Genomic DNA, 12,830 nt, shown 5'->3' with positions numbered 1-12,830 from the left:
TCATTTACCCTTTGCTCTACCCTTGGACTTTCCTTATTCTTAACTAGTTCACTAGACGTTCCATGTGGAAATTTGATACGTTGGAATACTCCTGGGTGGAAGCTTCATTGATAGCCATGCGTTTGCAGTTTATAAGTTTGGAATGGAGGATACCAAGCCAGCTAGGACACCTATGGGACACCAATGGACATTTGGACATGGATGAGGAGGTGAACTAATTGATCAAAAGGTGAATCGATCTATGATTGGAAACCTACTCTATTTAACCGCTTCAAGACTGAATGTTTAGTGTATGCATGTGTGCAAGATTTCAAGCCTCACCTAAGGAAAGTCACTTGACCATGGTAAGAATGATATTGAGGTATTTGAAGCATACACCTAGCATTGGCTTGTGGTGCCCCAAAGGATCACAATTTGAGTTAGTTGGGTAATTGGATTTTGATTATGCGGGGTGCAAGGTGAATGGGAAGAGAGCATCAGACACGTGTTAATTACTTGGAAGATCACTTGTGTCATGGTCCTCAAAGAAGCAAAACTCAATTGCACTATCGATGACCGAGGTATAGCACATATCCATTGGAAGTTGTTGTGCACAATTGCTATAGATGAGAGCAACTTTATTGAATTATGGAATCAAATTTGATGAAGTGCCATTTCTATGTGATAACGGAAGTGTCATGAAGATTGCCACCAACCCAGTCCAACATTCAAGAACCAAGCACAATGATATCCACCATCACTTCACTAGAGGTCATCAAGCTAAAAGGGATATCACAATAGAGAGTGTGGGCACCAAAGATCAACTAGCCGACATATTTACGAAGCCACTTGATGAAGCAAGGTTTTGCAAGCTTAGAAATAAATTCAACATTCTTGACTACTCCAACATGAGTTGAAACACACCATCTATATGACTAGCCTCTCCTTCAACCAAAGCAAAGGTAAAACTTGTTGGGCATGTGCATTTCGTACTTTACTAGATGTAGTTAGTGCATATAGACATGAATGGTGAACACTCGGACATTCATTGAAAACCAATTGAGTTTGGGTTCATATTCTAACACTATTGCTTGTATGTTTGATTATTTGGCTCATTGATGAGAATGTGAACCAAGTCACAAAAAAGAGAATGTGAACCAAAGTGTTTGAATTATGTTGATGAGCTATACAAGTGACAAATTCAACCTCAACAAGAGAACTGCTTAAGGCGTGTGAAGAAACTTGAAGAGGGTTCAAATTGAATTTGAAGCTTATGCAAATCAACTAGTTCAAGCCAATGGGAAGGAAGCTCATAGAAACAATACAAGAAGATTTCAAGTGATCCACAACTATAAGTGATCATCTCCATCAAGTGTGGTGGCTTCCAAAAATCTGAAGTGGTTTCTATCCTAACATTTCAAAACATACATTCCAATGGTGTCATCTTTTGTGAAAATTGATGACAAAGGGGGAGAGTTTTCCAAAAAGATATGTAGAAGGGAGAGGTTGGAGAAGGTGGACACAATGACATCAAGAATATATTACAAAGAGGGAGATGAAGAACAAGATTCAAGAAAAGAGAGGGATCAAAATTTTGAGACACATACGGTTGCAAGCTCATGAACACTTGATTGATGCATTTTTGTTGTGCAACACATATGCTTGCTTGCATTTGTATTGTAGTTTAAGTTTTCAAGTGGTATCTTGCTTGTGTGTTGGTTGCTTGACATATACTTGATTGATGGAATGAGACTAGCTTTCTAAGTAAGTTAGTTCCAAGAAGTAGCTAGAGATTACATTAGGAATTTTACAAGTGGTATCTAGAACCCTTGCTTCTAATGTTGATCTCATAGGGTTTCTAGTTTTTTTATATGTCTAGCTAACCATGGTGCTAAGGATGAAGGTTCACAAGTGGTAATCACATATTCAAGTGATATACACACTACGGAGGTTAATTCTATACACCTTAGCATCACTCAGCATGTTAATTCTCCCACAATTCTAATTTAGCATTTGTGCAAGCTTGAGACCAAACCTATCTAGCACATATGTAGTGGGAGCTAACACTACCAAGTCAGGTTTGTGAAACTTGTCCATGTGTTCTCAAGTGGTCTAAATGCTTGGGCAAGCAATACAAATCCAAACCAAGTTAGCAATTTACACTTGTGTTAAATGCCACTACTACACTTGGACCTTTTACAGCCACGTCGTAACCCTCATCGCAGTCCAATTTTGGCCTCAGCAGTAAGCTATCGGTAGTGATGATTCGTCCATGATAATCCTAGTGTTGATGTCAGGTTACTAAATGATTTGGCGGTGATACACTATTGACCCCTGCCGCATTAGACGAATAGCGGTGGTGATGGCCTTAGTAATAACTTACTGAACACACACCATATAGATTTAATCATTACACATCATTCATCATGTCCACAACAAAGAGTACTTGTTATAATAATAATGCTCGACACTAACATAACAACTATATCAACTGATGAATTAACACAAGCGATACATAGATAGCATAATAAAGGTTCTGCTCCCTATAGACTTACGTAACTAAAACAAGGTAGATGTGTTCCACTCCTTCAGATTGGCACTCCTTGATCAGCTTGGCAGCCAATGCAGCATGGAACCCCCCTTCTTCCTCCCAAAATCTGCACAACGCAAAAAACTTTACTGCTCTGAACAAAATTGGACTATATATATAGACTTAAAACAACTCCCTACCTGAACAAAGACATGTCATAACAACAAAATACAGCATATGCTCCTTCACTATTCTGCTAATGACTCCATGAACAAGGGAACATAAGGAAGATAGTGAGGTCCATTCAAATAAATACTCCAGGTACTTCTAGGATAGCGGATGACCCAGGCAGGGAGGACATGAACTTCAGATTGGTAGCCAATGCACCATGGAACCCCTCTTCTTCCTCTCTTAGCCAATGTAGGAAAATTGTTCAAAAGCACTTAGACTCAACCTGCACAAAGTAGCAGAATTAATGATATTGAACACACCATTCCTTTAGTTACCAAGCCCAAATTGGCCTATATATATAGAATCAAAACAACTACCTACCTGAACAAACAAAAGATAGCAAATGCACCTTTACTGCTCTGTTAATGACTCCATGAACAAGGGAACCTAAGGAAGATAGTGAGGTCCGTTGATACATAGACTCTAGGTAGGTCTAGGACAACAGATGACCCATGTAGAGAGGACATGAACTTTTATGTGGTTCATGTCATATGCAAGCATTGTTTTGTCGTCCCCAACAAGGAAAATCAAATTCCATTTAAGGTGAACTGCAATCACTCTATACTCCACATCACAAATCTCATAACCAAATTCAATATTGTTCTATCCAAATATCTCCATCATGGTCACCGTATGCTTTAGTGTCCATCTATTACTACCATAGTCTTTAAGGATCTAGATTGAAAGCTAAGTCATAGTGTAAATATTTGCAGTACATAGACACAACTGACCCTGGGCTTCATGGATGGAGATTGCATCACCACATGGCTTCTGTATTTTTGTCCATGTCTTTCTATCCATATCAACAGAAACGATCTAGGAGAACTCGAGACAGTGCATAAAACCATTAAGAAACACACTTCTCACATATGTGGATACTATAATACTGTCGCCCCATTCAAATTCTTTAAAGATCCAAGCTGCACTCTTAGATGAGTACATGCTCACACCTACGAACTAACCCTCCCTCATCTTCCCATATTCAAACACATGGAAGTGCTAGGAGACTATCGGATCGAACCCCAAGCGAGCCTCGCCACAAGAATGGAGGTTATCCGGCAATGGCAACCATTTGTTAGTCACTGGATTGCAGACAACATAGCGACACCCAAAACACCAGTAGAGGATGAGGCCGCTGTAGCAATCTAAGATGATGACATTGTGAATGGGGAAGGGCAAGAAGGACAAGGAGGGGTGTTCACTGGTGACGCTGGTGAAGTGGCATTTGCCTTTCCAGGTGCGATAGAAGCATCCGGCAACAATCTGGGGCAGCTCCTTTCGGTACTCGATGTCCGAGATGAGGTGGTTCTAGGAGCGGCAGACACACTTGTAGCTACACAAGGAGTGGGCTGTGAGGTGGTGGAGGATGAGGACCAAGACATGGTCTGTGAGGATGCCCACTCCCTTCATCTTGTTGGGGACCTCCTCCATCTTGACAAGGATTTGCTGGAGCGGTAGACACACACTAATCAGATGGAAGCTTGCAGGAGTGAAGAGGGGAATAAAAATCCAAGAAACATGGATAAGGGAAGTGCAAAAGCATTACCCTTGTGTTTGGATCTTGCAGTATTGAGCTCGAGTGGGCATGGCGGTGAGTACCACCTTGGTCACCGGTGGATCTATGCGGGGCGGTGAGGCATACTAGCACCACGGCGTGGACCACTAGATTGTCGGTGGTGAGTGGTGGTGATGGGGAATAGTAGCACTAAGGAGGAGACAGACAAGGTGGGGGAAGCAGCGGTCTTTGTAAGCTAAAGTAGGAGCCACGGGAATGCACATTTGAGAGAAATTTTGTAAATACGCACGGGAGACTTGGGCCATCTTGGAAATTGACAATAGCGGTCCCATCCTGAGTTCCTAACCATCTGGAAGCGGTGGTGAAGGCTGCCGATGGTGGTGGTTGCGTGTTATGAATATCACCTAATGACGGACATGACATAAGGTCATGAAATCTAAGGTGCTCGGGAGATACCATCACACTACTGGTCGTAGAAGACCGCTTCCCTATCACACAAAATAAACATCGCAGCAAAGATAAGGAAGATCCCAAAAAATACATAAGTTAAGAACATTTCATATTTCATCTAAATAAAACATACATATTCTACGCTAAAAATTGAGTACATAAAATAAAAATCCTACTACAAGACTAGCTTCAGCGAGATGCGGATGACCCTCCATTGGGCCTTCTACAAGGCTTGTAGTAGGGGCCCTTTCCCAAGCGGTGCTCGGTCCGCTGTGTTAATTAAAATATAGTTAGTTTCATTTGGTGATAGGAACTATGTAGTAACTTAAAAAATTGAAAGAAGGTTGATCACAAAAAACATCATCACACAGAGTTATTTCTTTAGTATCTTCTCCTTGCGCGCTTCCTTGTCGGCCCTATTGGCCGCGTGGCGCTTGTCCCTGCGAGCCTTCACTGCCTAATTGCTGCCGTAGTCCCCAACTCCACCAAGCTCATGGTTGCAGGCCATGGCATCGTTGCTCAGGATATACTTGGCCAAAGCACTATGCTCTAGCCCAGAGATCCCCTCGCCTCTGCGAGACTTCCCATTGGCATGCTACACCAACTCATGAAGACTCCATGATGGAACTTTCTTGCCACGACAAAAAGGACACACAGCGGTGTCCTTGCCATGACCACGAAACCTGATGCCTTCGTTGGAGAGGCTGAGCAGGATCTCGCTCTCCTTCTCTTCAAATTCAGCCTCGTCTGAATATGAGTTTTTGCTCTCGGAGTCACTGTGGCCTGCCATGTTTGCAGAGGAAGTGGAAGAAAGAAAGACAAAGATCAACTGCAAAATTTTCCAAGTTCAGAGTGGAGAAAGAAACACACCACACCCCTTCTTATACGAAGCAATGGCGACGATTCGAATGGCAACGTCGACTTCCTTAGGCGCATATTTCTTGTAGCCTCGCCTCATAGCGTACCCAAATCATTCAAAAACATTGGAAAAGCAACCACCACAATGGTCATCAATTAGGAGTGCGATTCACACATAAGAACATGCCATACCCAACAACGATGTTGTGGGCTACGCGCCATCGAGATCGCATCCAATGTCCAAGATCAAGTGGCATAGTGCACTGCATGGTCGAACGATACTCTTTAAATATCGGGAACTAAAGTTTCATCACAATAACTCCTGAATAAAATTCCCCCCAAAAAAACCTCCTCCTCAATCAACGTATGTCGCGCCGTCCACACGCCAGCAATAATGGTGGTGAGGCGGCACCCCACGTCGCTGACGGCGCTCCCTGTCGAGGTGCAAATTGAGATTGCCGACCACCTCGCTGCGACCTTGAAGCGGGCCATGGACGACCTCCGTAGCCTACAGGCGACGTACTCGTCCATGCGCCGCATCTATGGTGACTCCACCGTCGGTCGGTGCATGGCAGTGGATCGGTGCAGACGCGGGGCGAGGTCATCGAATGACCACGTCAACTACTTTGCCCTCCTTGCTAGGCTGACCCAAGTCAACAACCGGGAGGCTTGCTTGCTCACCGGGATATAAACCGTATTCTTGGAAAACCATAGCCCCCAGCCATGCCTCGACTATCTCACCCATGTCGTCGATGGCAGGCACAATGTGGTGGCCTATCTGGTTGCCATATTCCTCTATAGGTACAATGGCAGTGCCTGTGACGACAACACTACGAGGTGGTACATAAGACGGGTCGAGGGTGAGGAAGAATCGTGGGCAGCGGCGGCGGCAGGCGGTAGTGGCGGACCAGTGAGTAGGTAGCTAAGCAACAAGGGGTGTCGGCTGTGACGCGAGGCGGCCGCGAACGTGATCCACGAAACAACATGGTGGTGCAACAAGTGGCCACCGCCGCCACTAGCACAGGTGCACGGCGATCTTCCGTGTGTAGGCGATGACTGCGACATTCCAAAAGGATGGGAACGAAGGACTCTGTTTTGCAGCGAGGACTGTAGGCTTCACCATGAAATTATTTATTCAAAAAGGCAATTGGAATAGGAAACTAATTCACTCTTTACATGCGAGAGTGAATTAGTTAGGTTTTGTTTTTCTGTATAAGTGTTCTACTATAGTACTCTTCAATATAAGTGTTCTATTACAGTATTTCGTAATTCAATATAAGTGTTCTACTAGGAATTAGTTAGGAAACTACTCTGTAATTCAATATAAGTGTTCTACTACAGTACTCTTCGCGCTACTAACGCTGAAGTATGAAATGGCAACGGGAGCTGTCAGATCACCAAGAATTGATGTCTAATTCTAGATTCATCGCATAACAGAGTTCATCCGATCAAGTCTCGCGTCACATTTTTTGTGAGGAATTAAATTAAAAGCCAAGCAGAAGACAGTACACATGACCACATCCCTCTATTAAAAGCCAAGCAGAGGAGTCATTAGTATTGAAATGTTATTGTAACACCACTATAACATATGTGTGCACCAAATAAATAATTCAATTTACAAACAAAACAAAGATGGCACACTAGTTTAGCTGAAATAATGACAACATTGAGGAACTTAACATGTCCATAGACAAGCAAACAACATTGGTCCATTTAAAATGCATGACAGAGAGATACATCAAATATAGTTTTATTTACTACTCTGCTAATGAATCCAAGAACAAGGGAACATAAGGAAGATAGAATGGTCTGTAGATGAACTCTTTTTTAATGCTATGTCTAACATACCAAAAGACATGGGCAGCGATGACCCCGCACTCGACGGTTGTGGTACCGACATAACGCTTGCTAGTATTTGGCCGAGTGGAGGAGGGCGACACCGTGCGCTTCATCTAGCTGGTCCATGGCATCTTTGAGGGATGCCTTGGCTCCCTATTCGTCATACGCACTGACCCTTGGTGCTCCATAGTCGAGGTCGGTCAGGAGGATAGCCTCGGAACCGTAGACCATGAAGAATGGTGTGTAGTCGGTGGCCCGGCTGGGGTCATCCTCAAGCTCTAGAGCACCGCGGGAAGTTCCGCGATCCATCGTCCGCCAAACTTGTTCAACCGGTTGAAGATCCTAGGCTTGAGGCCTTGTAGGACCATGCCATTCGCGCGCTTGACCCACCTATTCATGCGGGCGGTTGGTTTCCTCACGCTGCTGCATGTTCTTCTTCTTGCTGGGATGGTTGGAGGCACCTTCGCTGGCATCCTCATCCACTTTGCCTTGCCTTTGAGGTGGTCGAAGATCGCTCCAACTGCCTCCACGCCCGAGGCGTGGCAGGTGGAGATGGCAAGGAGTTGCTTGGTGGTTCACAGGCCCTTATGTCCCAGCGTATGGACTAGGGACTCATAGGTGGTCTCAGATAGGAAAGCTCCTATGACGTTGGCTTTGGCAACATCGGGCAGTTCATTGCACTACTAGGAGAAGTGCTGGATGTACCCATGAAGGGTTCGCTAGCCTTCTGTCAGCAGTTTTTGAGATCCCATGGGTTCCTAGGACCTTGTATGTGCCCTAGAAGTTCCCCACGAAGATCTCTTTTAGGTCCACCCATCTTTGGATTCTGTTGGGCGGAAGGTGTTCCAACCATGTTCGTGCCAAATCGGCCAGGAACAATGGAAGGTTGTGGATAATGAAATTGTCATTATCTACTCCACTGGCTTGGCAAGCAAGCCAATAATCCTTAAGCCACAGTTCGAGGTTCATTTCCCTAGAGTATTTCAGGATGTTGGTTGGTGGTCGGTACCATGGTGGGAAGACGTTGTTGAGAATGTGTCGGTTGAAGGCCTGAGGTCATGGCAAGTCAGGGCTCGGGCTTCGGTCCTTGCCGTTGTCATAGCGTCCACCATGACAAGGGTGGTAGCCATGGCTAGCTCCCTCCCTTGCATCGCCGCAGGTATGCCTGTGAGCATCGAGGGTGTCCCGTGCTTCATGGTGGCGGCCGAGACGCTCATGCACCAGGACCGTGGCGCACGGACTGCCACCTTATGGCACCTGGTGGACTGACGCGTCCTTGTCAGGTCGCTCTGAGGGCGTGCACTGGCTGGCATCGAGCTCACGTCATCGGGAGAGCAAGCTCTCGGCCTACTTTGTCGCCGCACGCTAGAGTAGCATGCGAATCTCATGATGGGCCCGATGATCCTCAGGCATTGTGAGCCTAGAAGCCCTAGAGTAAGGCTGCTGCAATAGCGATGTTCTGGCTTGCCCAGGCAAAGTGTGGGAGAGCTTCATCATTCTTGATGATCCTCTAGTTCACATCGTGGGCCATGGCACGTGCATGCCCACTGTCTCCATGGTGCTCGATCTCTCGCTCAAGCTCTACGCATTCCTGCTCGAGCTAGAATCACGCTTCTTCAAGCTCTTAGTGCCGGCCTTTAGCTGCTCCACTCGTAGGCAGGGTAGGGCCTAGCATTCCCCTTGGCCTCATCATTGAGGTCATTCGTTGGGGTAGCCTCTTCTTTGTGGATGCTTTTGATGTGTCACTCGGGGGTACTTGCCATGAAACACTCACGAGAGGGGTGATGGCTCCCCCTGCTGGAGTCAGAGCTGGAGGGCGACTCCGATTCTCCTATGCGGAGGTCGTGGAAAGTCTCCACGACATATTCGATCATCCCCATAAACTCATCGTTCATAGGGGATGGATGCATGCGTTGTGCCATAAGGTGGCCAATGGTCTCTGTGGCATTGTGGAGCCCGAACGAGAGCGCTGTCGGGGCATTCTGGATGAGGTATTCTGGGGAGAGCGGCTCTCCTCCGGCAGCTGCGTCATGACATTAGCAAACGAGAAGGTGAGGTGGCATAGGTTCTCCCAGGATAGTCGAGGTCCTAGGAAGGCACTAAGCTGGCGCTCTAACCTCCCGTAGTCAAAGCCGAGGAGCTGGTCGCTCCCGGGGGTGCGGGCCTCCGATGCGTGCAGTTGTAGTTCCTCAAGTGCCTCAGTGATCATGTCGAAGCTGGCAAAGTGGAGAGGTTGGATAATGATGGGAGTCCACACCAACTCTCCATCTGTTGTGATGAAGAAGTTTAGGTTCCTAAAGCACACGTGCGCGCCCGAGACCCAGCTGACATTGTGACTAGACATCCAAGGCCTGGTCTGGATGTCGAGACATGCAAAAGGCCTCTACCTAGCGCGCCAACTATCGGTGTTTCGAGTCACCACCAATAAGTAAATTTCTAATATTGCGCGTTTGGCTCGGATGGTGTGGTTAGAGGACACAAGGTTTATACTGGTTCGGGCAGAATGTCCCTACATCTAGTTCGTTGTTGTTGCTCATGTTACTAGCACTAAAAGTTCATAGTAGGGGTTACAAATGGGCGAGAGAGGGACGGGTCCCAAGTCTCTGGTGAAAGGAGTGAACAGATGCTGAGAGAGCTCGGTTGATGCTCAGCCATGTGTTGAGGGTTTGATGGGTTTGTTTGGACTTGACTTGAATTGATCTGATGCCCTCTAATGGGGAGCCCTACTTTCCCTTTTATAGGCTTGGGGAAAGCATGGGTTACAGCGGAGGGAAAGAGGAGAATGAGAGAGGGAGCTGAATGCCTTTAGGATCACCGGGTCCTTCTTCTCCTTCATGTGGGTCCTACCGACACTTTAGATGTCAACAGGGATGGCGCCACGTCGTGGTCTTGTCCATCACTGGTACCATGCACAGGCGTCGTCTGCCGGTCATGGTGCTCCACTCCATCCTAGTGGATGTTGTGGTGAACCGACCTGCCTGTCAGTGTTCGTACGAGGGTTAGGCAGAACAGTATTGGTACGCTCGACGTTGTTCTTTATGTGAATCCTTAGGTATGGCCCATCATGGCCACGGGTTATATCGGGGCATGTCAGTCTCTTCCTTGGTGTCAGAGTTTTGACCTAGGCCCATACGCTCGAACCCGAAGTGGTTGGTGGTGGTCTGGGACCCCATTGGGCGAGGCAGAGCCTGCCCTCAGAGGTTGGGTGGGGTGGAGCCTGAGGCCTTTGGGTCGGGTGAAGCGGAGCCTACCCCCAGAGGATGGGCAAGGTAGAGCCTGCGGCCTTAGTGTCAGGCGAGGGGAGCCCACGGCCACAGGGTCGGACGAGGCGAGGCCTGCCCCCAGAGGTCGGGTGAGGCGGAGCCCACAACCCTAGGGTCAGGCGAGGCAGAGCCCGCCTTGAGACGTCGGGCGAGGAAGAGCCCGTGGCCTTGGGGTCAGGTGAGGTGGAGCCTACCTCCAAAGGCCGGGTGACGTGGAGCTCATGGCCTCAGGGGTCAGGTGAGGCGGAGCCCATGTCCTCAGGGTCGGGCGAGGTGGAGCCCATGGCCTCAAAGGGTTGGGCGAGGTGGAGCCCATGGCCTTGGGGTCAGGCGAGGCAGAGCCCTCCTCTAGAGTTTGTGGGCCTAAGGGTCTATTGGACCTGTAGTCGCACTCTTGACTGCTCGGATAAATCAATGTTGATGGTCATTAGCTCCTCCTCTTTGGGTACCCTAGTATTGGTCTCTGACACCTCCCTATCGTCTGGGGTGGGGGTCATCGCTCATTCCACCATGAGGCCCCCAAGAGAGCGCGTGGCAACTCCTCTTCAGACACACCCGATACAACCCATTCCGAACAACTTAGTTACATGCATAATCTAGTCTCCTCTATGAAATTAAAATATCAATGATAATAAAATAGGTTTAGAACAAAACTACTATTAACACTAATACTCTTCTCATCTATTGACTTCAATCTAGGTTACATCTCAAGTCACTCTTCTATTCCTTAGGTTACATGCAGCTCATCTTGGAGGACTTCCAAGAGTTACTAACTGTGGCGTTCATCATGGCTAGTCTCAAAGGAGAACCTTAACAACCTGCAAAACAACTTAACGGTAATGTCGTGAGTACATTTCGTACTCGTAGGACTTAATTCCAACATATAGATATTTGGTGGATGCAAGGGCGGTTAATATGTAATTGTACATTTGCAGAAAAGCAATGGTGTTTCTTAAATGACATGCTCATGATGCATTTTTAGAAAGATAATATTAAGTTCATGACAACATAAGAAGTGATTAACTTATGTAAATTATACCATCATATTGTTCCATCATTATACTACCATGGGTACAGAAAGTAGGGACAATCGAAGGTTCTGTCCCAGAGGACTTCATGCTTTCAAACTCTGTGCAGAGGGTACAATTGTACCCAAATGGAAACTAGGACTAACCACCATACCCCGTGCACCAGAGGTAAGAGTTGCCTCACGTTTCCAACCTTTCCCTATTCTAGCCTGAATGTCCGACAAAAGGTTCGACTGGTGCTCGATCAATGTCTTGGACATTCCCGACTGATGCCACCCCCTTGCCAGTTTAACGAATAAACCGGTCATGATTAGTTACTTGGCTTGTCGACCCCATCCGTGACATGTGGTCTATACGGGTGGTTGCTCAGACTCACATATTCCAATAAATTGTCCTTAACTGCTCCACGAGCTATGCCGTTTGAGATCCCACACTCACAATGACCTACCCCTCGCATGAGCAAGTTACCAAGGTGGTACCCATGTTTATGATCTTTGGTGTTGTGGTGCCTTAGCTAGATTAGTGAAGTAAGTTGAGTTGTATCCCTGTTGGTTTTAGTGATTAATTATTCCAGTGTAGCATCCTACACGCACGAGAATGAATTCCCTTCTCATACTCGATTTCTACCGTTTACTAGGTAACTAACAACTAAGCGATTAAGTGTTTCCAATCCCATTGTTTAGATGAGAGGATTCTACTAGATTAATGAGTGACTCTAAGTGTAGAGTGAACAAGATTATTATCCAAAGCTTCATGTGATGCATAACTCATAATGAGACATCATAAGTATCCAAAATAGGGTTTATAGTAGTGGGGTGCCTGCCTAATTTGTTGCCATCCAAACTTTCATAGCTGACAATGATGACTTGTACAACTACACGGTCTTTACTTGAAACGTTCCTAAAAGAATAAGGAAAACGTGGCTGAGGAGATATATCGACGATCGAGATATCAAGAAGGATATGGGTGTTTAGGTCAACATTGGGAACTTGGGAAGAGATATCTAACTGTGGATCCACTGTACACTATTTGGTAAAGGATATAAACTAATATGGGTGGCCTATTAGGTAAACTTGTTAAACAATCTCACACTCTCTGTGTACTATCAGACACTCCATCCTATTTGATGGACACTC

Source organism: Miscanthus floridulus, chromosome 6, assembly GCF_019320115.1.
Source record: "Miscanthus floridulus cultivar M001 chromosome 6, ASM1932011v1, whole genome shotgun sequence".
NCBI classification, from domain to species: domain Eukaryota; kingdom Viridiplantae; phylum Streptophyta; class Magnoliopsida; order Poales; family Poaceae; genus Miscanthus; species Miscanthus floridulus.
Note: the sequence above shows the minus strand (reverse complement) of the source record.